Source organism: Phalangium opilio, unplaced genomic scaffold, assembly GCF_054372755.1.
Source record: "Phalangium opilio isolate 3A_F unplaced genomic scaffold, DU_Popi_V2 ptg000091l_1, whole genome shotgun sequence".
NCBI lineage: Eukaryota > Metazoa > Arthropoda > Arachnida > Opiliones > Phalangiidae > Phalangium > Phalangium opilio.
This window is the reverse complement of record NW_028324196.1, coordinates 361,819-383,949: the sequence shown is the minus strand read 5'-3', so window position 1 is coordinate 383,949 and position 22,131 is coordinate 361,819. Positions and strand designations below refer to the sequence as shown.

At 38.8% G+C, this 22,131-nt stretch overlaps 67 non-coding genes across 67 annotated transcripts; all 67 read right to left on the bottom strand.

The window, feature by feature from the left end:
* Positions 1-19: 19 nt before the first annotated feature.
* TRNAR-UCG (transfer RNA arginine (anticodon UCG)) lies at positions 20-92 on the bottom strand. Its single transcript has one exon. It is a non-coding gene; the product is annotated as a tRNA-Arg (tRNA).
* A 399-nt stretch (positions 93-491) lies between these two features.
* TRNAR-ACG (transfer RNA arginine (anticodon ACG)) lies at positions 492-564 on the bottom strand. Its single transcript has one exon. It is a non-coding gene; the product is annotated as a tRNA-Arg (tRNA).
* Positions 565-655: 91 nt separating this feature from the next.
* On the bottom strand, positions 656-728 carry TRNAR-UCG (transfer RNA arginine (anticodon UCG)). Its single transcript has one exon. It is a non-coding gene; the product is annotated as a tRNA-Arg (tRNA).
* A 91-nt stretch (positions 729-819) lies between these two features.
* On the bottom strand, positions 820-892 carry TRNAR-UCG (transfer RNA arginine (anticodon UCG)). Its single transcript has one exon. It is a non-coding gene; the product is annotated as a tRNA-Arg (tRNA).
* Positions 893-977: 85 nt separating this feature from the next.
* On the bottom strand, positions 978-1,050 carry TRNAR-ACG (transfer RNA arginine (anticodon ACG)). The gene has a single exon. It is a non-coding gene; the product is annotated as a tRNA-Arg (tRNA).
* Positions 1,051-1,300: 250 nt separating this feature from the next.
* Positions 1,301-1,373, bottom strand: TRNAR-ACG (transfer RNA arginine (anticodon ACG)). The gene has a single exon. It is a non-coding gene; the product is annotated as a tRNA-Arg (tRNA).
* A 255-nt stretch (positions 1,374-1,628) lies between these two features.
* Positions 1,629-1,701, bottom strand: TRNAR-UCG (transfer RNA arginine (anticodon UCG)). Its single transcript has one exon. It is a non-coding gene; the product is annotated as a tRNA-Arg (tRNA).
* Positions 1,702-1,950: 249 nt separating this feature from the next.
* TRNAR-UCG (transfer RNA arginine (anticodon UCG)) lies at positions 1,951-2,023 on the bottom strand. The gene has a single exon. It is a non-coding gene; the product is annotated as a tRNA-Arg (tRNA).
* A 249-nt stretch (positions 2,024-2,272) lies between these two features.
* Positions 2,273-2,345, bottom strand: TRNAR-UCG (transfer RNA arginine (anticodon UCG)). Its single transcript has one exon. It is a non-coding gene; the product is annotated as a tRNA-Arg (tRNA).
* Positions 2,346-2,744: 399 nt separating this feature from the next.
* TRNAR-ACG (transfer RNA arginine (anticodon ACG)) lies at positions 2,745-2,817 on the bottom strand. Its single transcript has one exon. It is a non-coding gene; the product is annotated as a tRNA-Arg (tRNA).
* Positions 2,818-2,908: 91 nt separating this feature from the next.
* TRNAR-UCG (transfer RNA arginine (anticodon UCG)) lies at positions 2,909-2,981 on the bottom strand. The gene has a single exon. It is a non-coding gene; the product is annotated as a tRNA-Arg (tRNA).
* A 408-nt stretch (positions 2,982-3,389) lies between these two features.
* Positions 3,390-3,462, bottom strand: TRNAR-ACG (transfer RNA arginine (anticodon ACG)). Its single transcript has one exon. It is a non-coding gene; the product is annotated as a tRNA-Arg (tRNA).
* Positions 3,463-3,553: 91 nt separating this feature from the next.
* Positions 3,554-3,626, bottom strand: TRNAR-ACG (transfer RNA arginine (anticodon ACG)). Its single transcript has one exon. It is a non-coding gene; the product is annotated as a tRNA-Arg (tRNA).
* Positions 3,627-3,717: 91 nt separating this feature from the next.
* Positions 3,718-3,790, bottom strand: TRNAR-UCG (transfer RNA arginine (anticodon UCG)). The gene has a single exon. It is a non-coding gene; the product is annotated as a tRNA-Arg (tRNA).
* A 399-nt stretch (positions 3,791-4,189) lies between these two features.
* On the bottom strand, positions 4,190-4,262 carry TRNAR-ACG (transfer RNA arginine (anticodon ACG)). Its single transcript has one exon. It is a non-coding gene; the product is annotated as a tRNA-Arg (tRNA).
* Positions 4,263-4,353: 91 nt separating this feature from the next.
* Positions 4,354-4,426, bottom strand: TRNAR-UCG (transfer RNA arginine (anticodon UCG)). Its single transcript has one exon. It is a non-coding gene; the product is annotated as a tRNA-Arg (tRNA).
* A 91-nt stretch (positions 4,427-4,517) lies between these two features.
* On the bottom strand, positions 4,518-4,590 carry TRNAR-UCG (transfer RNA arginine (anticodon UCG)). The gene has a single exon. It is a non-coding gene; the product is annotated as a tRNA-Arg (tRNA).
* An 85-nt stretch (positions 4,591-4,675) lies between these two features.
* Positions 4,676-4,748, bottom strand: TRNAR-ACG (transfer RNA arginine (anticodon ACG)). The gene has a single exon. It is a non-coding gene; the product is annotated as a tRNA-Arg (tRNA).
* Positions 4,749-4,998: 250 nt separating this feature from the next.
* Positions 4,999-5,071, bottom strand: TRNAR-ACG (transfer RNA arginine (anticodon ACG)). Its single transcript has one exon. It is a non-coding gene; the product is annotated as a tRNA-Arg (tRNA).
* Positions 5,072-5,326: 255 nt separating this feature from the next.
* On the bottom strand, positions 5,327-5,399 carry TRNAR-UCG (transfer RNA arginine (anticodon UCG)). Its single transcript has one exon. It is a non-coding gene; the product is annotated as a tRNA-Arg (tRNA).
* A 249-nt stretch (positions 5,400-5,648) lies between these two features.
* Positions 5,649-5,721, bottom strand: TRNAR-UCG (transfer RNA arginine (anticodon UCG)). Its single transcript has one exon. It is a non-coding gene; the product is annotated as a tRNA-Arg (tRNA).
* Positions 5,722-5,970: 249 nt separating this feature from the next.
* Positions 5,971-6,043, bottom strand: TRNAR-UCG (transfer RNA arginine (anticodon UCG)). Its single transcript has one exon. It is a non-coding gene; the product is annotated as a tRNA-Arg (tRNA).
* A 408-nt stretch (positions 6,044-6,451) lies between these two features.
* On the bottom strand, positions 6,452-6,524 carry TRNAR-ACG (transfer RNA arginine (anticodon ACG)). Its single transcript has one exon. It is a non-coding gene; the product is annotated as a tRNA-Arg (tRNA).
* A 91-nt stretch (positions 6,525-6,615) lies between these two features.
* TRNAR-UCG (transfer RNA arginine (anticodon UCG)) lies at positions 6,616-6,688 on the bottom strand. Its single transcript has one exon. It is a non-coding gene; the product is annotated as a tRNA-Arg (tRNA).
* An 86-nt stretch (positions 6,689-6,774) lies between these two features.
* TRNAR-ACG (transfer RNA arginine (anticodon ACG)) lies at positions 6,775-6,847 on the bottom strand. The gene has a single exon. It is a non-coding gene; the product is annotated as a tRNA-Arg (tRNA).
* Positions 6,848-6,938: 91 nt separating this feature from the next.
* TRNAR-UCG (transfer RNA arginine (anticodon UCG)) lies at positions 6,939-7,011 on the bottom strand. The gene has a single exon. It is a non-coding gene; the product is annotated as a tRNA-Arg (tRNA).
* A 404-nt stretch (positions 7,012-7,415) lies between these two features.
* TRNAR-ACG (transfer RNA arginine (anticodon ACG)) lies at positions 7,416-7,488 on the bottom strand. The gene has a single exon. It is a non-coding gene; the product is annotated as a tRNA-Arg (tRNA).
* A 91-nt stretch (positions 7,489-7,579) lies between these two features.
* On the bottom strand, positions 7,580-7,652 carry TRNAR-UCG (transfer RNA arginine (anticodon UCG)). The gene has a single exon. It is a non-coding gene; the product is annotated as a tRNA-Arg (tRNA).
* Positions 7,653-8,060: 408 nt separating this feature from the next.
* Positions 8,061-8,133, bottom strand: TRNAR-ACG (transfer RNA arginine (anticodon ACG)). The gene has a single exon. It is a non-coding gene; the product is annotated as a tRNA-Arg (tRNA).
* A 91-nt stretch (positions 8,134-8,224) lies between these two features.
* Positions 8,225-8,297, bottom strand: TRNAR-ACG (transfer RNA arginine (anticodon ACG)). The gene has a single exon. It is a non-coding gene; the product is annotated as a tRNA-Arg (tRNA).
* Positions 8,298-8,388: 91 nt separating this feature from the next.
* TRNAR-UCG (transfer RNA arginine (anticodon UCG)) lies at positions 8,389-8,461 on the bottom strand. The gene has a single exon. It is a non-coding gene; the product is annotated as a tRNA-Arg (tRNA).
* Positions 8,462-8,860: 399 nt separating this feature from the next.
* Positions 8,861-8,933, bottom strand: TRNAR-ACG (transfer RNA arginine (anticodon ACG)). Its single transcript has one exon. It is a non-coding gene; the product is annotated as a tRNA-Arg (tRNA).
* Positions 8,934-9,024: 91 nt separating this feature from the next.
* Positions 9,025-9,097, bottom strand: TRNAR-UCG (transfer RNA arginine (anticodon UCG)). The gene has a single exon. It is a non-coding gene; the product is annotated as a tRNA-Arg (tRNA).
* A 91-nt stretch (positions 9,098-9,188) lies between these two features.
* On the bottom strand, positions 9,189-9,261 carry TRNAR-UCG (transfer RNA arginine (anticodon UCG)). Its single transcript has one exon. It is a non-coding gene; the product is annotated as a tRNA-Arg (tRNA).
* An 85-nt stretch (positions 9,262-9,346) lies between these two features.
* On the bottom strand, positions 9,347-9,419 carry TRNAR-ACG (transfer RNA arginine (anticodon ACG)). The gene has a single exon. It is a non-coding gene; the product is annotated as a tRNA-Arg (tRNA).
* A 250-nt stretch (positions 9,420-9,669) lies between these two features.
* Positions 9,670-9,742, bottom strand: TRNAR-ACG (transfer RNA arginine (anticodon ACG)). Its single transcript has one exon. It is a non-coding gene; the product is annotated as a tRNA-Arg (tRNA).
* Positions 9,743-10,319: 577 nt separating this feature from the next.
* TRNAR-UCG (transfer RNA arginine (anticodon UCG)) lies at positions 10,320-10,392 on the bottom strand. Its single transcript has one exon. It is a non-coding gene; the product is annotated as a tRNA-Arg (tRNA).
* A 249-nt stretch (positions 10,393-10,641) lies between these two features.
* TRNAR-UCG (transfer RNA arginine (anticodon UCG)) lies at positions 10,642-10,714 on the bottom strand. Its single transcript has one exon. It is a non-coding gene; the product is annotated as a tRNA-Arg (tRNA).
* Positions 10,715-11,113: 399 nt separating this feature from the next.
* Positions 11,114-11,186, bottom strand: TRNAR-ACG (transfer RNA arginine (anticodon ACG)). Its single transcript has one exon. It is a non-coding gene; the product is annotated as a tRNA-Arg (tRNA).
* A 91-nt stretch (positions 11,187-11,277) lies between these two features.
* Positions 11,278-11,350, bottom strand: TRNAR-UCG (transfer RNA arginine (anticodon UCG)). The gene has a single exon. It is a non-coding gene; the product is annotated as a tRNA-Arg (tRNA).
* A 735-nt stretch (positions 11,351-12,085) lies between these two features.
* On the bottom strand, positions 12,086-12,158 carry TRNAR-UCG (transfer RNA arginine (anticodon UCG)). Its single transcript has one exon. It is a non-coding gene; the product is annotated as a tRNA-Arg (tRNA).
* A 399-nt stretch (positions 12,159-12,557) lies between these two features.
* TRNAR-ACG (transfer RNA arginine (anticodon ACG)) lies at positions 12,558-12,630 on the bottom strand. Its single transcript has one exon. It is a non-coding gene; the product is annotated as a tRNA-Arg (tRNA).
* A 91-nt stretch (positions 12,631-12,721) lies between these two features.
* On the bottom strand, positions 12,722-12,794 carry TRNAR-UCG (transfer RNA arginine (anticodon UCG)). Its single transcript has one exon. It is a non-coding gene; the product is annotated as a tRNA-Arg (tRNA).
* A 91-nt stretch (positions 12,795-12,885) lies between these two features.
* On the bottom strand, positions 12,886-12,958 carry TRNAR-UCG (transfer RNA arginine (anticodon UCG)). Its single transcript has one exon. It is a non-coding gene; the product is annotated as a tRNA-Arg (tRNA).
* An 85-nt stretch (positions 12,959-13,043) lies between these two features.
* TRNAR-ACG (transfer RNA arginine (anticodon ACG)) lies at positions 13,044-13,116 on the bottom strand. Its single transcript has one exon. It is a non-coding gene; the product is annotated as a tRNA-Arg (tRNA).
* Positions 13,117-13,366: 250 nt separating this feature from the next.
* TRNAR-ACG (transfer RNA arginine (anticodon ACG)) lies at positions 13,367-13,439 on the bottom strand. The gene has a single exon. It is a non-coding gene; the product is annotated as a tRNA-Arg (tRNA).
* Positions 13,440-13,694: 255 nt separating this feature from the next.
* Positions 13,695-13,767, bottom strand: TRNAR-UCG (transfer RNA arginine (anticodon UCG)). Its single transcript has one exon. It is a non-coding gene; the product is annotated as a tRNA-Arg (tRNA).
* Positions 13,768-14,016: 249 nt separating this feature from the next.
* On the bottom strand, positions 14,017-14,089 carry TRNAR-UCG (transfer RNA arginine (anticodon UCG)). The gene has a single exon. It is a non-coding gene; the product is annotated as a tRNA-Arg (tRNA).
* Positions 14,090-14,497: 408 nt separating this feature from the next.
* On the bottom strand, positions 14,498-14,570 carry TRNAR-ACG (transfer RNA arginine (anticodon ACG)). Its single transcript has one exon. It is a non-coding gene; the product is annotated as a tRNA-Arg (tRNA).
* A 91-nt stretch (positions 14,571-14,661) lies between these two features.
* TRNAR-ACG (transfer RNA arginine (anticodon ACG)) lies at positions 14,662-14,734 on the bottom strand. Its single transcript has one exon. It is a non-coding gene; the product is annotated as a tRNA-Arg (tRNA).
* A 91-nt stretch (positions 14,735-14,825) lies between these two features.
* On the bottom strand, positions 14,826-14,898 carry TRNAR-UCG (transfer RNA arginine (anticodon UCG)). The gene has a single exon. It is a non-coding gene; the product is annotated as a tRNA-Arg (tRNA).
* Positions 14,899-15,147: 249 nt separating this feature from the next.
* On the bottom strand, positions 15,148-15,220 carry TRNAR-UCG (transfer RNA arginine (anticodon UCG)). Its single transcript has one exon. It is a non-coding gene; the product is annotated as a tRNA-Arg (tRNA).
* Positions 15,221-15,460: 240 nt separating this feature from the next.
* Positions 15,461-15,533, bottom strand: TRNAR-UCG (transfer RNA arginine (anticodon UCG)). Its single transcript has one exon. It is a non-coding gene; the product is annotated as a tRNA-Arg (tRNA).
* A 255-nt stretch (positions 15,534-15,788) lies between these two features.
* On the bottom strand, positions 15,789-15,861 carry TRNAR-ACG (transfer RNA arginine (anticodon ACG)). The gene has a single exon. It is a non-coding gene; the product is annotated as a tRNA-Arg (tRNA).
* A 90-nt stretch (positions 15,862-15,951) lies between these two features.
* TRNAR-UCG (transfer RNA arginine (anticodon UCG)) lies at positions 15,952-16,024 on the bottom strand. The gene has a single exon. It is a non-coding gene; the product is annotated as a tRNA-Arg (tRNA).
* A 250-nt stretch (positions 16,025-16,274) lies between these two features.
* On the bottom strand, positions 16,275-16,347 carry TRNAR-ACG (transfer RNA arginine (anticodon ACG)). The gene has a single exon. It is a non-coding gene; the product is annotated as a tRNA-Arg (tRNA).
* A 90-nt stretch (positions 16,348-16,437) lies between these two features.
* TRNAR-UCG (transfer RNA arginine (anticodon UCG)) lies at positions 16,438-16,510 on the bottom strand. Its single transcript has one exon. It is a non-coding gene; the product is annotated as a tRNA-Arg (tRNA).
* A 250-nt stretch (positions 16,511-16,760) lies between these two features.
* Positions 16,761-16,833, bottom strand: TRNAR-UCG (transfer RNA arginine (anticodon UCG)). Its single transcript has one exon. It is a non-coding gene; the product is annotated as a tRNA-Arg (tRNA).
* A 250-nt stretch (positions 16,834-17,083) lies between these two features.
* On the bottom strand, positions 17,084-17,156 carry TRNAR-ACG (transfer RNA arginine (anticodon ACG)). The gene has a single exon. It is a non-coding gene; the product is annotated as a tRNA-Arg (tRNA).
* Positions 17,157-17,410: 254 nt separating this feature from the next.
* Positions 17,411-17,483, bottom strand: TRNAR-UCG (transfer RNA arginine (anticodon UCG)). Its single transcript has one exon. It is a non-coding gene; the product is annotated as a tRNA-Arg (tRNA).
* An 888-nt stretch (positions 17,484-18,371) lies between these two features.
* Positions 18,372-18,444, bottom strand: TRNAR-UCG (transfer RNA arginine (anticodon UCG)). The gene has a single exon. It is a non-coding gene; the product is annotated as a tRNA-Arg (tRNA).
* A 91-nt stretch (positions 18,445-18,535) lies between these two features.
* Positions 18,536-18,608, bottom strand: TRNAR-UCG (transfer RNA arginine (anticodon UCG)). Its single transcript has one exon. It is a non-coding gene; the product is annotated as a tRNA-Arg (tRNA).
* Positions 18,609-18,858: 250 nt separating this feature from the next.
* Positions 18,859-18,931, bottom strand: TRNAR-ACG (transfer RNA arginine (anticodon ACG)). The gene has a single exon. It is a non-coding gene; the product is annotated as a tRNA-Arg (tRNA).
* Positions 18,932-19,343: 412 nt separating this feature from the next.
* Positions 19,344-19,416, bottom strand: TRNAR-ACG (transfer RNA arginine (anticodon ACG)). Its single transcript has one exon. It is a non-coding gene; the product is annotated as a tRNA-Arg (tRNA).
* An 82-nt stretch (positions 19,417-19,498) lies between these two features.
* Positions 19,499-19,571, bottom strand: TRNAR-UCG (transfer RNA arginine (anticodon UCG)). The gene has a single exon. It is a non-coding gene; the product is annotated as a tRNA-Arg (tRNA).
* Positions 19,572-19,979: 408 nt separating this feature from the next.
* Positions 19,980-20,052, bottom strand: TRNAR-ACG (transfer RNA arginine (anticodon ACG)). The gene has a single exon. It is a non-coding gene; the product is annotated as a tRNA-Arg (tRNA).
* A 92-nt stretch (positions 20,053-20,144) lies between these two features.
* Positions 20,145-20,217, bottom strand: TRNAR-UCG (transfer RNA arginine (anticodon UCG)). Its single transcript has one exon. It is a non-coding gene; the product is annotated as a tRNA-Arg (tRNA).
* Positions 20,218-22,131: the final 1,914 nt, after the last annotated feature.

The following is a 22,131-nucleotide window of genomic DNA, read 5'->3' as shown; positions in this document are numbered from 1 at the left end:
CATCTTTAAATGGTAATACCGAGCTTGCCAGGACTAGAACCTGGAATCTTCTGCTTCGAAGGCAGACGCGTTATCCATTACGCCACAAGCCCTTGCTTCGTATTATAAATAAAATTTCCAAACATTGTATTTATGCATTCTTTATGACGCATAAAAGATCTTTTACGAAAATAAGAAAAGAGCTTGCCAGGAGTCGAACCTGGAATCTTTTGCTCCGTAGCAGACGCGTTATCCATTGCGCCACAAGCCCGTTAGAGGTTGATCAAAATGATATTGAAGCATTGCAATATTATAAATTTCCCTTCCGTTATACTCTAATAATCATCTTTTACTGAGCTTGCCAGGACTCGAACCAGGAATCTTCTGCTTCGAACGCGGACGAGTTATCCATTACGCCACAGGCCCTTGCTACGTATTATAAATAAAATTTCCAAACATTGTATTTATGCATTCTTTATGACGCATAAAGGATCTTTTACGAAAATAAAAAAAGAGCTTGCCAGGACTCGAACCTGGAATCTTCTGCTCCGTAGGCAGACGCGTTATCCATTGCGCCACAAGCCCGTTAGAGGTTGATCAAAATGATATTGAATTATTGAAATATTATAAATTTCCCTTCCGTTATACTCTAATAATCATCTTTAAATGGTAATACCGAGCTTGCCAGGACTCCAACCTGGAATCTTCTGCTTCGAAGGCAGACGCGTTATCCATTGCGCCACAAGCCCGTTAGAGGTTGATCAAAATGATATTGAAGCATTGAAATATTATAAATTTCCCTTCCGTTATACTCTAATGATCATCTTTAAACGGTAATACCGAACATGCCAGGACTCGAACCTGGAATCTTCTGCTTCGAAGGCAGACGCGTTATCCATTTCGCCACAAGCCCTTGCTTCGCATTATAAATAAATTTCCAGACATTGTATTTATGCATTCTTTATGACGCATAAAAGATCTTTTACGAAAATAAACAAAGAGCTTGCCAGGACTCGAACCTGGAATCTTCTGCTCCGTAGGCAGACGCGTTATCCATTGCGCCACAAGCCCGTTAGAGGTTGATCAAAATGATATTGAATTATTGAAATATTACAAATTTCCCTTCCGTTATACTCTAATAATCATCTTCAAATGGTAATACCGAGCTTGCCAGGACTCGAACCTGGAATATTTTGCTTCGAAGGCAGACGCGTTATCCATTACGTCACAGGCCCTTGCTTCGTATTACAAATAAAATTTCCAAACATTGTATTTATGCATTCTTTATGACGCATAAAGGATCTTTTACGAAAATAAAAAAAGAGCTTGCCAGGACTCGAACCTGGAATCTTCTGCTCCGTAGGCAGACGCGTTATCCATTGCGCCACAAGCACGTTAGAGGTTGATCAAACTGAAATTGAAGATTTGAAATATTATAAATTTCCCTTCCGTTATACTCTAATAATCATCTTTAAATGGTAATACCGAGAGTGCCAGGACTCCAACCTGGAATCTTCTGCTTCGTAGGCAGACGCGTTATCCATTGCGCCACAAGCCCGTTAGAGGTTGATCAAAATGATATTGAAGCATTGAAATATTATAAATTTCCCTTCCGTTAAACTCTAATAATCATCTTTAAATGGTAATACCGAGCTTGCCAGGACTCGAACCTTGAATCTTCTGCTTCGAAGGCAGACGCGTTATCCATTACGCCACAAACCCTTGCTTCGTATTATAAATAAAATTTCCAAACATTGTATTTATGCATTCTTTATGACGCATAAAAGATCTTTTACGAAAATAAGAAAAGAGCTTGCCAGGAGTCGAACCTGGAATCTTTTGCTCCGTAGCAGACGCGTTATCCATTGCGCCACAATCCCGTTAGAGGTTGATCAAAATGATATTGAAGCATTGCAATATTATAAATTTCCCTTCCGTTATACTCTAATAATCATCTTTAAATGTTAAAACCAAGCTTGCCAGGACTCGAACCTGGAATCTTCTGCTTCGAAGGCAGACGCGTTATAAATTACGCCACAAGCCCTTGCTTCGCATTATAAATAAATTTCCAGACATTGTATTTATGCATTGTTTATGACGCATAAAAGATCTTTTACGAAAATAAACAAAGAGCTTGCCCGGACTCGAACCTGGAATCTTCTGCTCCGTAGGAACACGCGTTATCCGTTGCGCCACAAGCCCGTTAGAATTTGATCAAAATGATATTGAACCATTGAAATATTATAAATTTCCCTTCCGTTGAACTCTAATAATCATCTTTAAATGGTAATACCGAGCTTGCCAGGACTAGAACCTGGAATCTTCTGCTTCGAAGGCAGACGCGTTATCCATTACGCCACAAGCCCTTGCTTCGTATTATAAATAAAATTTCCAAACATTGTATTTATGCATTCTTTATGACGCATAAAAGATCTTTTACGAAAATAAGAAAAGAGCTTGCCAGGAGTCGAACCTGGAATCTTTTGCTCCGTAGCAGACGCGTTATCCATTGCGCCACAAGCCCGTTAGAGGTTGATCAAAATGATATTGAAGCATTGCAATATTATAAATTTCCCTTCCGTTATACTCTAATAATCATCTTTTACTGAGCTTGCCAGGACTCGAACCAGGAATCTTCTGCTTCGAACGCGGACGAGTTATCCATTACGCCACAGGCCCTTGCTACGTATTATAAATAAAATTTCCAAACATTGTATTTATGCATTCTTTATGACGCATAAAGGATCTTTTACGAAAATAAAAAAAGAGCTTGCCAGGACTCGAACCTGGAATCTTCTGCTCCGTAGGCAGACGCGTTATCCATTGCGCCACCAGCCCGTTATAGGCTGATCAAAATGCTATTGAAGCATTGAAATATTATAAATTTCCCTTCCGTTTTACTCCAATAATCATCTTTAAATGGTAATACCGAGCTTGCCAGGACTCGAACCTGGAATCTTCTGCTTCGAAGGCAGACGCGTTATCCATTACGCCACAAGCCCTTACTTCGTATTATAAATAAAATTTCCAAACATTGTATTTATGCATTCTTTATGACGCATAAAAGATCTTTTACGAAAATAAGAAAAGAACATGCCAGGAGTCGAACCTGGAATCTTTTGCTCCGTAGGCAGACGCGTTATCCATTGCGCCACGAGCCCGTTAGAGGTTGATCAAAATGATATTGAAGTATTGAAATATTACAAATTTCCCTTCCGTTATACTCTAATAATCATCTTTAAATGGTAATACCGAGCTTGCCAGGACTCGAACCTGGAATATTTTGCTTCGAAGGCAGACGCGTTATCCATTACGCCACAGGCCCTTGCTTCGTATTACAAATAAAATTTCCAAACATTGTATTTATGCATTCTTTATGACGCATAAAGGATCTTTTACGAAAATAAAAAAGAGCTTGCCAGGACTCGAACCTGGAATCTTCTGCTCCGTAGGCAGACGCGTTATCCATTGCGCCAAAAGCCCGTTAGAGGTTGAGCAAACTGAAATTGAAGATTTGAAATATTATAAATTTCCCTTCCGTTAAACTCTAATAATCATCTTTAAATGGTAATACCGAGCTTGCCAGGACTCCAACCTGGAATCTTCTGCTTCGTAGGCAGACGCGTTATCCATTGCGCCACAAGCCCGTTAGAGGTTGATCAAAATGATATTGAAGCATTGAAATATTATAAATTTCCCTTCCGTTAAACTCTAATAATCATCTTTAAATGGTAATACCGAGCTTGCCAGGACTAGAACCTGGAATCTTCTGCTTCGAAGGCAGACGCGTTATCCATTACGCCACAAGCCCTTGCTTCGTATTATAAATAAAATTTCCAAACATTGTATTTATGCATTCTTTATGACGCATAAAAGATCTTTTACGAAAATAAGAAAAGAGCTTGCCAGGAGTCGAACCTGGAATCTTTTGCTCCGTAGCAGACGCGTTATCCATTGCGCCACAAGCCCGTTAGAGGTTGATCAAAATGATATTGAAGCATTGCAATATTATAAATTTCCCTTCCGTTATACTCTAATAATCATCTTTTACTGAGCTTGCCAGGACTCGAACCAGGAATCTTCTGCTTCGAACGCGGACGAGTTATCCATTACGCCACAGGCCCTTGCTACGTATTATAAATAAAATTTCCAAACATTGTATTTATGCATTCTTTATGACGCATAAAGGATCTTTTACGAAAATAAAAAAAGAGCTTGCCAGGACTCGAACCTGGAATCTTCTGCTCCGTAGGCAGACGCGTTATCCATTGCGCCACAAGCCCGTTAGAGGTTGATCAAAATGATATTGAATTATTGAAATATTATAAATTTCCCTTCCGTTATACTCTAATAATCATCTTTAAATGGTAATACCGAGCTTGCCAGGACTCCAACCTGGAATCTTCTGCTTCGAAGGCAGACGCGTTATCCATTGCGCCACAAGCCCGTTAGAGGTTGATCAAAATGATATTGAAGCATTGAAATATTATAAATTTCCCTTCCGTTATACTCTAATGATCATCTTTAAACGGTAATACCGAACATGCCAGGACTCGAACCTGGAATCTTCTGCTTCGAAGGCAGACGCGTTATCCATTTCGCCACAAGCCCTTGCTTCGCATTATAAATAAATTTCCAGACATTGTATTTATGCATTCTTTATGACGCATAAAAGATCTTTTACGAAAATAAACAAAGAGCTTGCCAGGACTCGAACCTGGAATCTTCTGCTCCGTAGGCAGACGCGTTATCCATTGCGCCACAAGCCCGTTAGAGGTTGATCAAAATGATATTGAATTATTGAAATATTACAAATTTCCCTTCCGTTATACTCTAATAATCATCTTCAAATGGTAATACCGAGCTTGCCAGGACTCGAACCTGGAATATTTTGCTTCGAAGGCAGACGCGTTATCCATTACGTCACAGGCCCTTGCTTCGTATTACAAATAAAATTTCCAAACATTGTATTTATGCATTCTTTATGACGCATAAAGGATCTTTTACGAAAATAAAAAAAGAGCTTGCCAGGACTCGAACCTGGAATCTTCTGCTCCGTAGGCAGACGCGTTATCCATTGCGCCACAAGCCCGTTAGAGGTTGATCAAACTGAAATTGAAGATTTGAAATATTATAAATTTCCCTTCCGTTATACTCTAATAATCATCTTTAAATGGTAATACCGAGAGTGCCAGGACTCCAACCTGGAATCTTCTGCTTCGTAGGCAGACGCGTTATCCATTGCGCCACAAGCCCGTTAGAGGTTGATCAAAATGATATTGAAGCATTGAAATATTATAAATTTCCCTTCCGTTAAACTCTAATAATCATCTTTAAATGGTAATACCGAGCTTGCCAGGACTCGAACCTTGAATCTTCTGCTTCGAAGGCAGACGCGTTATCCATTACGCCACAAACCCTTGCTTCGTATTATAAATAAAATTTCCAAACATTGTATTTATGCATTCTTTATGACGCATAAAAGATCTTTTACGAAAATAAGAAAAGAGCTTGCCAGGAGTCGAACCTGGAATCTTTTGCTCCGTAGCAGACGCGTTATCCATTGCGCCACAATCCCGTTAGAGGTTGATCAAAATGATATTGAAGCATTGCAATATTATAAATTTCCCTTCCGTTATACTCTAATAATCATCTTTAAATGTTAAAACCAAGCTTGCCAGGACTCGAACCTGGAATCTTCTGCTTCGAAGGCAGACGCGTTATAAATTACGCCACAAGCCCTTGCTTCGCATTATAAATAAATTTACAGACATTGTATTTATGCATTGTTTATGACGCATAAAAGATCTTTTACGAAAATAAACAAAGAGCTTGCCCGGACTCGAACCTGGAATCTTCTGCTCCGTAGGAACACGCGTTATCCGTTGCGCCACAAGCCCGTTAGAATTTGATCAAAATGATATTGAACCATTGAAATATTATAAATTTCCCTTCCGTTATACTCTAATGATAATCTTTAAATGGTAATACCGAGCTTGCCAGGACTCGAACCTGGAATTTTCTGCTTCGAAGGCAGACGTGTTATCCATTACGCCACAAGCCCTTGCTTCGTATTATAAATAAAATTTCCAAACATTGTATTTATGCATTCTTTATGACGCATAAAAGATCTTTTACGAAAATAAGAAAAGAACATGCCAGGAGTCGAACCTGGAATCTTTTGCTCCGTAGGCAGACGCGTTATCCATTGCGCCACGAGCCCGTTAGAGGTTGATCAAAATGATATTGAAGTATTGAAATATTACAAATTTCCCTTCCGTTATACTCTAATAATCATCTTTAAATGGTAATACCGAGCTTGCCAGGACTCGAACCTGGAATATTTTGCTTCGAAGGCAGACGCGTTATCCATTACGCCACAGGCCCTTGCTTCGTATTACAAATAAAATTTCCAAACATTGTATTTATGCATTCTTTATGACGCATAAAGGATCTTTTACGAAAATAAAAAAGAGCTTGCCAGGACTCGAACCTGGAATCTTCTGCTCCGTAGGCAGACGCGTTATCCATTGCGCCACAAGCCCGTTAGAGGTTGATCAAAATGATATTGAAGCATTGAAATATTATAAATTTCCCTTCCGTTAAACTCTAATAATCATCTTTAAATGGTAATACCGAGCTTGCCAGGACTCGAACCTGGAATCTTCTGCTTCGAAGGCAGACGCGTTATCCATTACGCCACAAGCCCTTGCTTCGTATTATAAATAAAATTTCCAAACATTGTATTTATGCATTCTTTATGACGCATAAAAGATCTTTTACGAAAATAAGAAAAGAGCTTGCCAGGACTCGAACCTGGACTTTTCTGCTCCGTAGGCAGACGCGTTATCCATTGCGCCACAAGCCCGTTAGATGTTGATCAAAATGATATTGAAGCATTTCAATATTATAAATTTCCCTTCCGTTACACTCTAATAATCATCTTTAAATGGTAATACCGAGCTTGCCAGGACTCGAACCTGGAATCTTCTGCTTCGAAGGCAGACGCGTTATCCATTACGCCACAAGCCCTTGCTTCGTATTATAAATAAAATTTCCAAACATTGTATTTATGCATTCTTTATGACGCATAAAAGATCTTTTACGAAAATAAGAAAAGAGCTTGCCAGGAGTCGAACCTGGAATCTTTTGCTCCGTAGCAGACGCGTTATCCATTGCGCCACAAGCCCGTTAGAGGTTGATCAAAATGATATTGAACCATTGAAATATTATAAATTTCCCTTCCGTTATACTCTAATAATCATCTTAAAATGTTAAAACCGAGCTTGCCAGGACTCGAACCTGGAATCTGCTGCTTCGAAGGCAGACGCGTTATAAATTACGCCACAAGCCCGTTAGAGGTTGATCAAAATGATATTGAAGCATTGAAATATTATAAATTTCCCTTCCGATATACTCTAATAATCGTCTTTTACCGAGCTTGCCAGGACTCGAACCTGGAATCTTCTGCTCCGTAGGCAGACGCGTTATCCATTGCGCCACCAGCCCGTTATAGGCTGATCAAAATGCTATTGAAGCATTGAAATATTATAAATTTCCCTTCCGTTTTACTCCAATAATCATCTTTAAATGGTAATACCGAGCTTGCCAGGACTCGAACCTGGAATCTTCTGCTTCGAAGGCAGACGCGTTATCCATTACGCCACAAGCCCTTACTTCGTATTATAAATAAAATTTCCAAACATTGTATTTATGCATTCTTTATGACGCATAAAAGATCTTTTACGAAAATAAGAAAAGAACATGCCAGGAGTCGAACCTGGAATCTTTTGCTCCGTAGGCAGACGCGTTATCCATTGCGCCACTAGCCCGTTAGAGGTTGATCAAAATGATATTGAAGTATTGAAATATTACAAATTTCCCTTCCGTTATACTCTAATAATCATCTTTAAATGGTAATACCGAGCTTGCCAGGACTCGAACCTGGAATATTTTGCTTCGAAGGCAGACGCGTTATCCATTACGCCACAGGCCCTTGCTTCGTATTACAAATAAAATTTCCAAACATTGTATTTATGCATTCTTTATGACGCATAAAGGATCTTTTACGAAAATAAAAAAGAGCTTGCCAGGACTCGAACCTGGAATCTTCTGCTCCGTAGGCAGACGCGTTATCCATTGCGCCAAAAGCCCGTTAGAGGTTGAGCAAACTGAAATTGAAGATTTGAAATATTATAAATTTCCCTTCCGTTAAACTCTAATAATCATCTTTAAATGGTAATACCGAGCTTGCCAGGACTCCAACCTGGAATCTTCTGCTTCGTAGGCAGACGCGTTATCCATTGCGCCACAAGCCCGTTAGAGGTTGATCAAAATGATATTGAAGCATTGAAATATTATAAATTTCCCTTCCGTTAAACTCTAATAATCATCTTTAAATGGTAATACCGAGCTTGCCAGGACTAGAACCTGGAATCTTCTGCTTCGAAGGCAGACGCGTTATCCATTACGCCACAAGCCCTTGCTTCGTATTATAAATAAAATTTCCAAACATTGTATTTATGCATTCTTTATGACGCATAAAAGATCTTTTACGAAAATAAGAAAAGAGCTTGCCAGGAGTCGAACCTGGAATCTTTTGCTCCGTAGCAGACGCGTTATCCATTGCGCCACAAGCCCGTTAGAGGTTGATCAAAATGATATTGAAGCATTGCAATATTATAAATTTCCCTTCCGTTATACTCTAATAATCATCTTTTACTGAGCTTGCCAGGACTCGAACCAGGAATCTTCTGCTTCGAACGCGGACGAGTTATCCATTACGCCACAGGCCCTTGCTACGTATTATAAATAAAATTTCCAAACATTGTATTTATGCATTCTTTATGACGCATAAAGGATCTTTTACGAAAATAAAAAAAGAGCTTGCCAGGACTCGAACCTGGAATCTTCTGCTCCGTAGGCAGACGCGTTATCCATTGCGCCACAAGCCCGTTAGAGGTTGATCAAAATGATATTGAATTATTGAAATATTATAAATTTCCCTTCCGTTATACTCTAATAATCATCTTTAAATGGTAATACCGAGCTTGCCAGGACTCCAACCTGGAATCTTCTGCTTCGAAGGCAGACGCGTTATCCATTGCGCCACAAGCCCGTTAGAGGTTGATCAAAATGATATTGAAGCATTGAAATATTATAAATTTCCCTTCCGTTATACTCTAATGATCATCTTTAAACGGTAATACCGAACATGCCAGGACTCGAACCTGGAATCTTCTGCTTCGAAGGCAGACGCGTTATCCATTACGCCACAAGCCCTTGCTTCGCATTATAAATAAATTTCCAGACATTGTATTTATGCATTCTTTATGACGCATAAAAGATCTTTTACGAAAATAAACAAAGAGCTTGCCAGGACTCGAACCTGGAATCTTCTGCTCCGTAGGCAGACGCGTTATCCATTGCGCCACAAGCCCGTTAGAGGTTGATCAAAATGATATTGAATTATTGAAATATTACAAATTTCCCTTCCGTTATACTCTAATAATCATCTTTAAATGGTAATACCGAGCTTGCCAGGACTCGAACCTGGAATATTTTGCTTCGAAGGCAGACGCGTTATCCATTACGTTTCAGGCCCTTGCTTCGTATTACAAATAAAATTTCCAAACATTGTATTTATGCATTCTTTATGACGCATAAAGGATCTTTTACGAAAATAAAAAAAGAGCTTGCCAGGACTCGAACCTGGAATCTTCTGCTCCGTAGGCAGACGCGTTATCCATTGCGCCACAAGCCCGTTAGAGGTTGATCAAACTGAAATTGAAGATTTGAAATATTATAAATTTCCCTTCCGTTATACTCTAATAATCATCTTTAAATGGTAATACCGAGAGTGCCAGGACTCCAACCTGGAATCTTCTGCTTCGTAGGCAGACGCGTTATCCATTGCGCCACAAGCCCGTTAGAGGTTGATCAAAATGATATTGAAGCATTGAAATATTATAAATTTCCCTTCCGTTAAACTCTAATAATCATCTTTAAATGGTAATACCGAGCTTGCCAGGACTCGCACCTTGAATCTTCTGCTTCGAAGGCAGACGCGTTATCCATTACGCCACAAACCCTTGCTTCGTATTATAAATAAAATTTCCAAACATTGTATTTATGCATTCTTTATGACGCATAAAAGATCTTTTACGAAAATAAGAAAAGAGCTTGCCAGGAGTCGAACCTGGAATCTTTTGCTCCGTAGCAGACGCGTTATCCATTGCGCCACAATCCCGTTAGAGGTTGATCAAAATGATATTGAAGCATTGCAATATTATAAATTTCCCTTCCGTTATACTCTAATAATCATCTTTAAATGTTAAAACCAAGCTTGCCAGGACTCGAACCTGGAATCTTCTGCTTCGAAGGCAGACGCGTTATAAATTACGCCACAAGCCCTTGCTTCGCATTATAAATAAATTTCCAGACATTGTATTTATGCATTGTTTATGACGCATAAAAGATCTTTTACGAAAATAAACAAAGAGCTTGCCCGGACTCGAACCTGGAATCTTCTGCTCCGTAGGAACACGCGTTATCCGTTGCGCCACAAGCCCGTTAGAATTTGATCAAAATGATATTGAACCATTGAAATATTATAAATTTCCCTTCCGTTATACTCTAATGATAATCTTTAAATGGTAATACCGAGCTTGCCAGGACTCGAACCTGGAATTTTCTGCTTCGAAGGCAGACGTGTTATCCATTACGCCACAAGCCCTTGCTTCGTATTATAAATAAAATTTCCAAACATTGTATTTATGCATTCTTTATGACGCATAAAAGATCTTTTACGAAAATAAGAAAAGAGCTTGCCAGGAGTCGAACCTGGAATCTTTTTCTCCGTAGCAGACGCGTTATCCATTGCGCCACAAGCCCGTTAGAGGTTGTTCAAAATGATATTGAAGCATTGCAATATTATAAATTTCCCTTCCGTTATACTCTAATAATCATCTTTTACTGAGCTTGCCAGGACTCGAACCAGGAATCTTCTGCTTCGAACGCGGACGAGTTATCCATTACGCCACAGGCCCTTGCTACGTATTATAAATAAAATTTCCAAACATTGTATTTAGGCATTCTTTATGACGCATAAAGGATCTTTTACGAAAATAAAAAAAGAGCTTGCCAGGACTCGAACCTGGACTTTTCTGCTCCGTAGGCAGACGCGTTATCCATTGCGCCACAAGCCCGTTAGATGTTGATCAAAATGATATTGAAGCATTTCAATATTATAAATTTCCCTTCCGTTACACTCTAATAATCATCTTTAAATGGTAATACCGAGCTTGCCAGGACTCGAACCTGGAATCTTCTGCTTCGAAGGCAGACGCGTTATCCATTACGCCACAAGCCCTTGCTTCGTATTATAAATAAAATTTCCAAACATTGTATTTATGCATTCTTTATGACGCATAAAAGATCTTTTACGAAAATAAGAAAAGAGCTTGCCAGGAGTCGAACCTGGAATCTTTTGCTCCGTAGCAGACGCGTTATCCATTGCGCCACGAGCCCGTTAGAGGTTGATCAAAATGATATTGAAGTATTGAAATATTACAAATTTCCCTTCCGTTATACTCTAATAATCATCTTTAAATGGTAATACCGAGCTTGCCAGGACTCGAACCTGGAATATTTTGCTTCGAAGGCAGACGCGTTATCCATTACGCCACAGGCCCTTGCTTCGTATTACAATTAAAATTTCCAAACATTGTATTTATGCATTCTTTATGACGCATAAAGGATCTTTTACGAAAATAAAAAAGAGCTTGCCAGGACTCGAACCTGGAATCTTCTGCTCCGTAGGCAGACGCGTTATCCATTGCGCCTAAAGCCCGTTAGAGGTTGAGCAAACTGAAATTGAAGATTTGAAATATTATAAATTTCCCTTCCGTTATACTCTAATAATCATCTTTAAATGGTAATACCGAGCTTGCCAGGACTCCAACCTGGAATCTTCTGCTTCGTAGGCAGACGCGTTATCCATTGCACCACAAGCCCGTTAGAGGTTGATCAAAATGATATTGAAGCATTGAAATATTATAAATTTCCCTTCCGTTAAACTCTAATAATCATCTTTAAATGGTAATACCGAGCTTGCCAGGACTAGAACCTGGAATCTTCTGCTTCGAAGGCAGACGCGTTATCCATTACGCCACAAGCCCTTGCTTCGTATTATAAATAAAATTTCCAAACATTGTATTTATGCATTCTTTATGACGCATAAAAGATCTTTTACGAAAATAAGAAAAGAGCTTGCCAGGAGTCGAACCTGGAATCTTTTGCTCCGTAGCAGACGCGTTATCCATTGCGCCACAAGCCCGTTAGAGGTTGATCAAAATGATATTGAAGCATTGCAATATTATAAATTTCCCTTCCGTTATACTCTAATAATCATCTTTTACTGAGCTTGCCAGGACTCGGACCAGGAATCTTCTGCTTCGAACGCGGACGAGTTATCCATTACGCCACAGGCCCTTGCTACGTATTATAAATAAAATTTCCAAACATTGTATTTATGCATTCTTTATGACGCATAAAGGATCTTTTACGAAAATAAAAAAAGAGCTTGCCAGGACTCGAACCTGGAATCTTCTGCTCCGTAGGCAGACGCGTTATCCATTGCGCCACAAGCCCGTTAGAGGTTGATCAAAATGATATTGAATTATTGAAATATTATAAATTTCCCTTCCGTTATACTCTAATAATCATCTTTAAATGGTAATACCGAGCTTGCCAGGACTCCAACCTGGAATCTTCTGCTTCGAAGGCAGACGCGTTATCCATTGCGCCACAAGCCCGTTAGAGGTTGATCAAAATGATATTGAAGCATTGAAATATTATAAATTTCCCTTCCGTTATACTCTAATGATCATCTTTAAACGGTAATACCGAACATGCCAGGACTCGAACCTGGAATCTTCTGCTTCGAAGGCAGACGCGTTATCCATTACGCCACAAGCCCTTGCTTCGCATTATAAATAAATTTCCAGACATTGTATTTATGCATTCTTTATGACGCATAAAAGATCTTTTACGAAAATAAATAAAGAGCTTGCCAGGACTCGAACCTGGAATCTTCTGCTCCGTAGGCAGACGCGTTATCCATTGCGCCACAAGCCCGTTAGAGGTTGATCAAAATGATATTGAATTATTGAAATATTACAAATTTCCCTTCCGTTATACTCTAATAATCATCTTTAAATGGTAATACCGAGCTCGCCAGGACTCGAACCTGGAATATTTTGCTTCGAAGGCAGACGCGTTATCCATTACGTCACAGGCCCTTGCTTCGTATTACAAATAAAATTTCCAAACATTGTATTTATGCATTCTTTATGACGCATAAAGGATCTTTTACGAAAATAAAAAAAGAGCTTGCCAGGACTCGAACCTGGAATCTTCTGCTCCGTAGGCAGACGCGTTATCCATTGCGCCACAAGCCCGTTAGAGGTTGATCAAACTGAAATTGAAGATTTGAAATATTATAAATTTCCCTTCCGTTATACTCTAATAATCATCTTTAAATGGTAATACCGAGAGTGCCAGGACTCCAACCTGGAATCTTCTGCTTCGTAGGCAGACGCGTTATCCATTGCGCCACAAGCCCGTTAGAGGTTGATCAAAATGATATTGAAGCATTGAAATATTATAAATTTCCCTTCCGTTAAACTCTAATAATCATCTTTAAATGGTAATACCGAGCTTGCCAGGACTCGAACCTTGAATCTTCTGCTTCGAAGGCAGACGCGTTATCCATTACGCCACAAGCCCTTGCTTCGTATTATAAATAAAATTTCCAAACATTGTATTTATGCATTCTTTATGACGCATAAAAGATCTTTTACGAAAATAAGAAAAGAGCTTGCCAGGAGTCGAACCTGGAATCTTTTGCTCCGTAGCAGACGCGTTATCCATTGCGCCACAAGCCCGTTAGAGGTTGATCAAAATGATATTGAAGCATTGCAATATTATAAATTTCCCTTCCGTTATACTCTAATAATCATCTTTAAATGTTAAAACCAAGCTTGCCAGGACTCGAACCTGGAATCTTCTGCTTCGAAGGCAGACGCGTTATAAATTACGCCACAAGCCCTTGCTTCGCATTATAAATAAATTTCCAGACATTGTATTTATGCATTGTTTATGACGCATAAAAGATCTTTTACGAAAATAAACAAAGAGCTTGCCCGGACTCGAACCTGGAATCTTCTGCTCCGTAGGAACACGCGTTATCCGTTGCGCCACAAGCCCGTTAGAATTTGATCAAAATGATATTGAACCATTGAAATATTATAAATTTCCCTTCCGTTATACTCTAATAATCATCTTTAAATGGTAATACCGAGCTTGCCAGGACTCGAACCTGGAATATTTTGCTTCGAAGGCAGACGCGTTATCCATTACGTCACAGGCCCTTGCTTCGTATTACAAATAAAATTTCCAAACATTGTATTTGTGCATTCTTTATGACGCATAAAGGATCTTTTACGAAAATAAAAAAAGAGCTTGCCAGGACTCGAACCTGGAATCTTCTGCTCCGTAGGCAGACGCGTTATCCATTGCGCAACAAGCCCGTTAGAGGTTGATCAAACTGAAATTGAAGATTTGAAATATTATAAATTTCCCTTCCGTTATACTCTAATAATCATCTTTAAATGGTAATACCGAGCTTGCCAGGACTCCAACCTGGAATCTTCTGCTTCGTAGGCAGACGCGTTATCCATTGCGCCACAAGCCCGTTAGAGGTTGATCAAAATGATATTTAAGCATTGAAATATTATAAATTTCCCTTCCGTTAAACTCTAATAATCATCTTTAAATGGTAATACCGAGCTTGCCAGGACTCGAACCTTGAATCTTCTGCTTCGAAGGCAGACGCGTTATCCATTACGCCACAAGCCCTTGCTTCGTATTATAAATAAAATTTCCAAACATTGTATTTATGCATTCTTTATGACGCATAAAAGATCTTTTACGAAAATAAGAAAAGAGCTTGCCAGGAGTCGAACCTGGAATCTTTTGCTCCGTAGCAGACGCGTTATCCATTGCGCCACAAGCCCGTTAGAGGTTGATCAAAATGATATTGAAGCATTGCAATATTATAAATTTCCCTTCCGTTATACTCTAATAATCATCTTTAAATGTTAAAACCAAGCTTGCCAGGACTCGAACCTGGAATCTTCTGCTTCGAAGGCAGACGCGTTATAAATTACGCCACAAGCCCTTGCTTCGCATTATAAATAAATTTCCAGACATTGTATTTATGCATTCTTTATGACGCATAAAAGATCTTTTACGAAAATAAACAAAGAGCTTGCCCGGACTCGAACCTGGAATCTTCTGCTCCGTAGGAACACGCGTTATCCATTGCGCCACCAGCCCGTTAGAGGTTGATCAAAATGATATTGAAGCATTGAAATATTATAAATTTCCCTTCCGATATACTCTAATAAACATCTTTTACCGAGCTTGCCAGGACTCGAACCTGGAATCTTCTGCTTCGAAGGCAGACGCGTTATCCATTGCGCCACAAGCCCGTTATAGGCTGATCAAAATGCTATTGAAGCATTGAAATATTATAAATTTCCCTTCCGTTTTACTCCAATAATCATCTTTAAATGGTAATACCGAGCTTGCCTGGACTCGAACCTGGAATTTTCTGCTCCGTAGGCAGACGCGTTATCCATTGCGCCACAAGCCCGTTAGAGGTTGATCCAAATGATATTGAAGCATTGCAATATTATAAATTTCCCTTCCGTTATACTCTAATAATCATCTTTAAATGTTAATACCGAGCTTGCCAGGACTCGAACCTGGAATCTTATGCTCCGTAGGCAGACGCGTTATCCTTTGCGCCACAAGCCCGTTAGAAGTTGACAAAAATGATATTGAAGCATTAAATTTTATAAATTTCCCTTCCGTTATACTCTAATAATCATCTTTAAATGGTAATACCGAGCTTGCCAGGACTCGAACCTGGAATCTTCTGCTTCGAAGGCAGACGCGTTATCCATTACGCCACAGGCCCTTGCTTCGTATTACAAATAAAATGTCCATACATTGTATTTATGCATTCTTTATGACGCATAAAAGATCTTTAACGAAAATAAACAACATGCTTGCCAGGACTCGAACCTGGAATTTTCTGCTCCGTAGGCAGACGCGTTATCCATTGCGCCACAAGCCCGTTAGAGGTTGATCAAAATGATATTGAAGCATTGCAATATTATAAATTTCCCTTCCGTTATACTCTAATAATCATCTTTAAATGTTAATACCGAGCTTGCCAGGACTCGAACCTGGAATCTTATGCTCCGTAGGCAGACGCGTTATCCTTTGCGCCACAAGCCCGTTAGAAGTTGACAAAAATGATATTGAAGCATTAAATTTTATAAATTTCCCTTCCGTTATACTCTAATAATCATCTTTAAATGGCAATACCGAGCTTGCCAGGACTCGAACCTGGAATCTTCTGCTTCGAAGGCAGACGCGTTGTCCATTACGCCACAGGCCCTTGCTTCGTATTACAAAAAAAATGTCCATACATTGTATTCATGCATTCTTTATGACGCATAAAAGATCTTTAACGAAAATAAACAACGTGCTTGCCAGGACTCGAACCTGGAATTTTCTGCTCCGTAGGCAGACGCGTTATCCATTGTGCCACAAGCCCGTTATAGGTTGTTCAAAATGCTATTGAAGCATTGAAATACTATAAATTTCCATTCCGTTATACTCTAATGATAATATTTAAATGGTAATACCGAGCTTGCCAGGACTCGAACCTGGAATTTTCTGCTTCGAAGGCAGACGCGTTATCCATTACGCCACAAGCCCGTGCTTCGCATTATAAATAAAATTTCCAGACATTGTATTTATGCATTCTTTATGACGCATAAAATATCTTTTACGAAAATAAACAAAGAGCTCCCCAGGACTAGAACCTGTAATCTTCTGCTCCGTAGGCAGACGCGTTATCCATTGCGCCACCAGCCCGTTAGAGGTTGATCAAAATGATATTGAAGCATTGCGATATTATAAATTTCCCTTCCGTTTTACTCCAATAATCATCTTTAAATGGTAATACCGAGCTTGCCAGGACTCGAACCTGGAATTTTCTGCTCCGTAGGCAGACGCGTTATCCATTGCGCCACAAGCCCGTTAGAGCTTGATCAAAATGATATTGAAGCATTGCGATATTATAAATTTCCCTTCCGTTTTACTCCAATAATCATCTTTAAATGTTAATACTGAGCTTGCCAGGACTCGAACCTGGAATCTTATGCTCCGTAGGCAGACGCGTTACCCATTGCGCCACAACCCGTTAGAGGTTGATCAAAATGATATTGAAGCATTGCAATACTATAAATTTCCCTTCCGTTATACTCTAATAATCATCTTTAAATGTTAATACCGAGCTTGCCAGGACTCGAACCTGGAATCTTCTGCTTCGAAGGCAGACGCGTTATCCATTACGCCACAAGCCCTTGCTTCGCATTATAAATAAATTTCCCGACATTGTATTTATGCATTCTTTATGACGCATAAAAGATCTTTTACGAAAATAAACAAAGAGCTTGCCAGGATTCGAACCTGGAATCTTCTGCTCCGTAGACAGACGCGTTATCCGTTGCGCCACAAGCCAATAGAGCTTGATCAAAATGATATTGAACCATTGAAATATTATAAATTTCCCTTCCGTTATACTCTAATGATAATCTTTAAATGGTAATACCGAGCTTGCCAGGACTGGAACCTGGAATTTTCTGTTTCGAAGGCAGACACGTTATCCATTACGCCACAAGCCCGTGCTTCGCATTATAAATAAAATTTCCAGACATTGTATTTATGCATTCTTTATGACGCATAAAATATCTTTTACGAAAATAAACAAAGAGCTCCCCAGGACTAGAACCTGGAATCTTCTGCTCCGTAGGCAGACGCGTTATCCATTGCGCCACAAGCCCGTTATAGGCTGATCAAAATGCTATTGAAGCATTGAAATATTATAAATTTCCCTTCCATTTTACTCCAATAATCATCTTTAAATGGTAATACCGAGCTTGCCAGGACTCGAACCTGGAATTTTCTGCTCCGTAGCAGACGCGTTATCCATTGCGCCACAAGCCCGTTAGAGGTTGATCAAAATGATATTGAAGCATTGCAATATTATAAATTTCCCTTCCGTTATACTCTAATAATCATCTTTAAATGTTAAAACCGAGCTTGCCAGGACTCGAACCTGGAATCTTTTGCTCCGTAGCAGACGCGTTATCCTTTGCGCCACAAGCCCGTTAGAGGTTGACAAAAATGATATTGAAGCATTGAAATATTATAAATTTCCCTTCCGATATACTCTAATAATCATCTTTTACCGAGCTTGCCAGGACTCGAACCTGGAATCTTCTGCTTCGAAGGCAGACGCGTTATCCATTTTGCCACAAGCCCGTTAGAGGTTGATCAAAATGCTATTGAAGCATTGAAATACTATAAATTTCCCTTCCGTTATACTCTAATGATAATCTTTAAATGGTAATACCGAGCTTGCCAGGACTCGAACCTGGAATTTTCTGCTTCGAAGGCAGACGCGTTATCCATTACGCCACAAGCCCGTGCTTCGCATTATAAATAAAATTTCCAGACATTGTATTTATGCATTCTTTATGACGCATAAAATATCTTTTACGAAAATAAACAAAGAGCTCCCCAGGACTAGAACCTGTAATCTTCTGCTCCGTAGGCAGACGCGTTATCCATTGCGCCACCAGCCCGTTAGAGGTTGATCAAAATGATATTGAAGCATTGCGATATTATAAATTTCCCTTCCGTTTTACTCCAATAATCATCTTTAAATGGCAATACCGAGCTTGCCAGGACTCGAACCTGGAATTTTCTGCTCCGTAGGCAGACGCGTTATCCATTGCGCCACAAGCCCGTTAGAGCTTGATCAAAATGATATTGAAGCATTGCGATATTATAAATTTCCCTTCCGTTTTACTCCAATAATCATCTTTAAATGTTAATACCGAGCTTGCCAGGACTCGAACCTGGAATCTTATGCTCCGTAGGCAGACGCGTTACCCTTTGCGCCACAACCCGTTAGAGGTTGATCAAAATGATATTGAAGCATTGCAATACTATAAATTTCCCTTCCGTTATACTCTAATAATCATCTTTAAATGTTAATACCGAGCTTGCCAGGACTCGAACCTGGAATCTTAGGGTTCGAAGGCAGACGCGTTATCCATTACGCCACAAGCCCTTGCTTCGCATTATAAATAAATTTCCAGACATTGTATTTATGCATTCTTTATGACGCATAAAATATCTTTTACGAAAATAAACAAAGAGCTTGCCAGGATTCGAACCTGGAATCTTCTGCTCCGTAGGCAGACGCGTTATCCATTGCGCTACAAGCCCGTTAGAGGTTGATCAAAATGATATTGAAGCATTGAAATATTATAAATTTCCCTTCCGTTATACTCTAATAATCATCTTTTACCGAGCTTGCCAGGACTCGAACCTGGAATTTTCTGCTTCGAAGGCAGACGCGTTATCCATTACGCCACAGGCCCTTGCTACGTATTATAAATAAAATTTCCAGACATTGTATTTATGCATTCTTTATGATGCATAAAAGATATTTAACGAAAATAAACAACGAGCTTGCCAGGACTCGAACCTGAAATCTTCTGCTCCGTAGGCAGACGCGTTATACATTGCGCCACAAGCCCGTTAGATGTTGATCAAAATGATATTGAAGCATTGAAATATTATAAATTTCCCTTCAGTTATACTCTAATGATCATCTTTAAACGGTAATACCGAACATGCCAGGACTCGAACCTGGAATCTTCTTCTTCGAAGGCAGACGCGTTATCCATTACGCCACAAGCCCTTGCTTCGCATTATAACTAAATTTCCAGACATTGTATTTATGCATTCTTTATGACGCATAAAAGATCTTTTACGAAAATAAACAAAGAGCTTGCCAGGACTCGAACCTGGAATCTTCTGCTCCGTAGGCAGACGCGTTATCCGTTGCGCCACAAGCCCGCTAGAGGTTGATCAAAAATGATATTGAATCATTGAAATATTATAAATTTCCCTTCCGTTATACTCTAATGATCATCTTTAAATGGTAATACCGAGCTTGCCAGGACTCGAACCTGGAATTTTCTGCTTCGAAGACAGACGCGTTATCCATTACGCCACAAGCCCGTGCTTCGCATTTTAAATAAAACTACAAACTTATTTACCTAGATATGGAATTATTTCTCTTTTTTGAAGTAAAATTTATGAAATATTGAAGCAGTATTCCAAGCACAGCGAATATACAGTAAAGCAGACGACATTTTACATCCAATAAGAATAAATGTCGGACACATGGAAATCAGTGAATGGGGAAAAGAACAGGAAATGAAGTCTACGCTTCAGCTGTTTACCGTTTTTTCTGATAGCAACATTTACAACTGGTTTGCAGTGTAAACACTATCGTCTCGTCTCACCTCAACAATATTCTTAGTTTGCCAACATGAATGTTAAAGTTAAATAACACCAAAGCTTAATTGTAGCTAGACGCACTAATAGTCAATGCGCACCATAAAGAGAATACAAGTTGGGAAAACCAAAATATTACCTCTCCGAGTCAAGAGGTGAACTACTTCAAAACTTAATTAATTATGGAATTATTTCTCTTTTTTATGTTAAAATTTACGAATTATCAAAGCAGTATTGAAGGCCAAGCTCATATACAGTAAAGCAGACGACATTTTTCATCCAAGTAGGATATGCCTTAGCTTTATTTTCTATTCTCTAAAGCAAGGTTAATGCCATCTACAGTTGTAGTTAATAATGACTTCAATGCGAGGGCTTTTTAACCCTGGAGTCACGTTGTCTCATGACCTTTTGGACGGCTCCAGATTACCTAGCTCTGGCTACCTGGCTTTAAGCATGCATGGGCCTACGTGTCTATACAGTTTTCTATAGTCTTTTCGAATCGCAGCAATGGAAAAGAACAGCGCATTTGCGTGAATTTTAATTTATATTTATTAATATTCATATTTTTTTTCCTATTAGTTTAGCAAACTGATCCTCATAAATAGCGCTCAACGCTAAACCACGTAACAAAGTCAAATTATCAACATCAATAATTAAGTAACAAAGTCATAAATTCTCAACATCAGTAATTAAGTAACAAAGTAACAGAGTGATAAATTCTCAACATCAATAATTAAGTAACAGAGTGATAAATTCTCAACATCAATAATTAAGTAACAGAGTGATAAATTCTCAACATCAATAATTAAGTAACAGAGTGATAAATTCTCAACATCAATAATTAAGTAACAGAGTGATAAATTCTCAACATCAATAATTAAGTAACAGAGTGATAAATTCTCAACATCAATAATTAAGTAACAGAGTGATAAATTCTCAACATCAATAATTAAGTAACAGAGTGATAAATTCTCAACATCAATAATTAAGTAACAGAGTGATAAATTCTCAACATCAATAATTAAGTAACAGAGTCATAAATTCTCAACATCAATAATTAAGTAACAGAGTCATAAATTCTCAACATCAATAATTAAGAAACAGAGTCATAAATTCACAACATCAGTAATTAAGTAACAGAGTCATAAATTCTCAACATCAGTAATTAAGTAACAAAGTCATATTTTTTAGTATTAATAATTAAATAACTAAGACAAATTTCCAACATCGAAAATTATATAACTAAGTTGTAATTACGTAACTAAAACGCATATTTTAAAGAAACCAATAATAAAGTTTGTTTATTATAAAGCCCTGATAATTGTTGCTGTCTGATAAGTACTGTTCTCTAGTTTGAGTGTTGGGCTTGAAATAATTACGAATTTCTGACCCTGCATTAACGGATTAAAGATACTGTCATATCGTATAAGGGAGTCACAAGTAATTTACTGCAAAAGTCGATGTATCATGGAAATATTCCAGAATTGACACACATTCATGAAGACAAAATACCTAGCAGATTTTACAATTACACCAATGTTGCTTCTATTTGATAATTATGTGTTCGAAAATCTGACAATTTCCCTTCAAGAAAGCAAATCGTTTGGGAAATGGAAGTTAACGTTACTTTGCTCT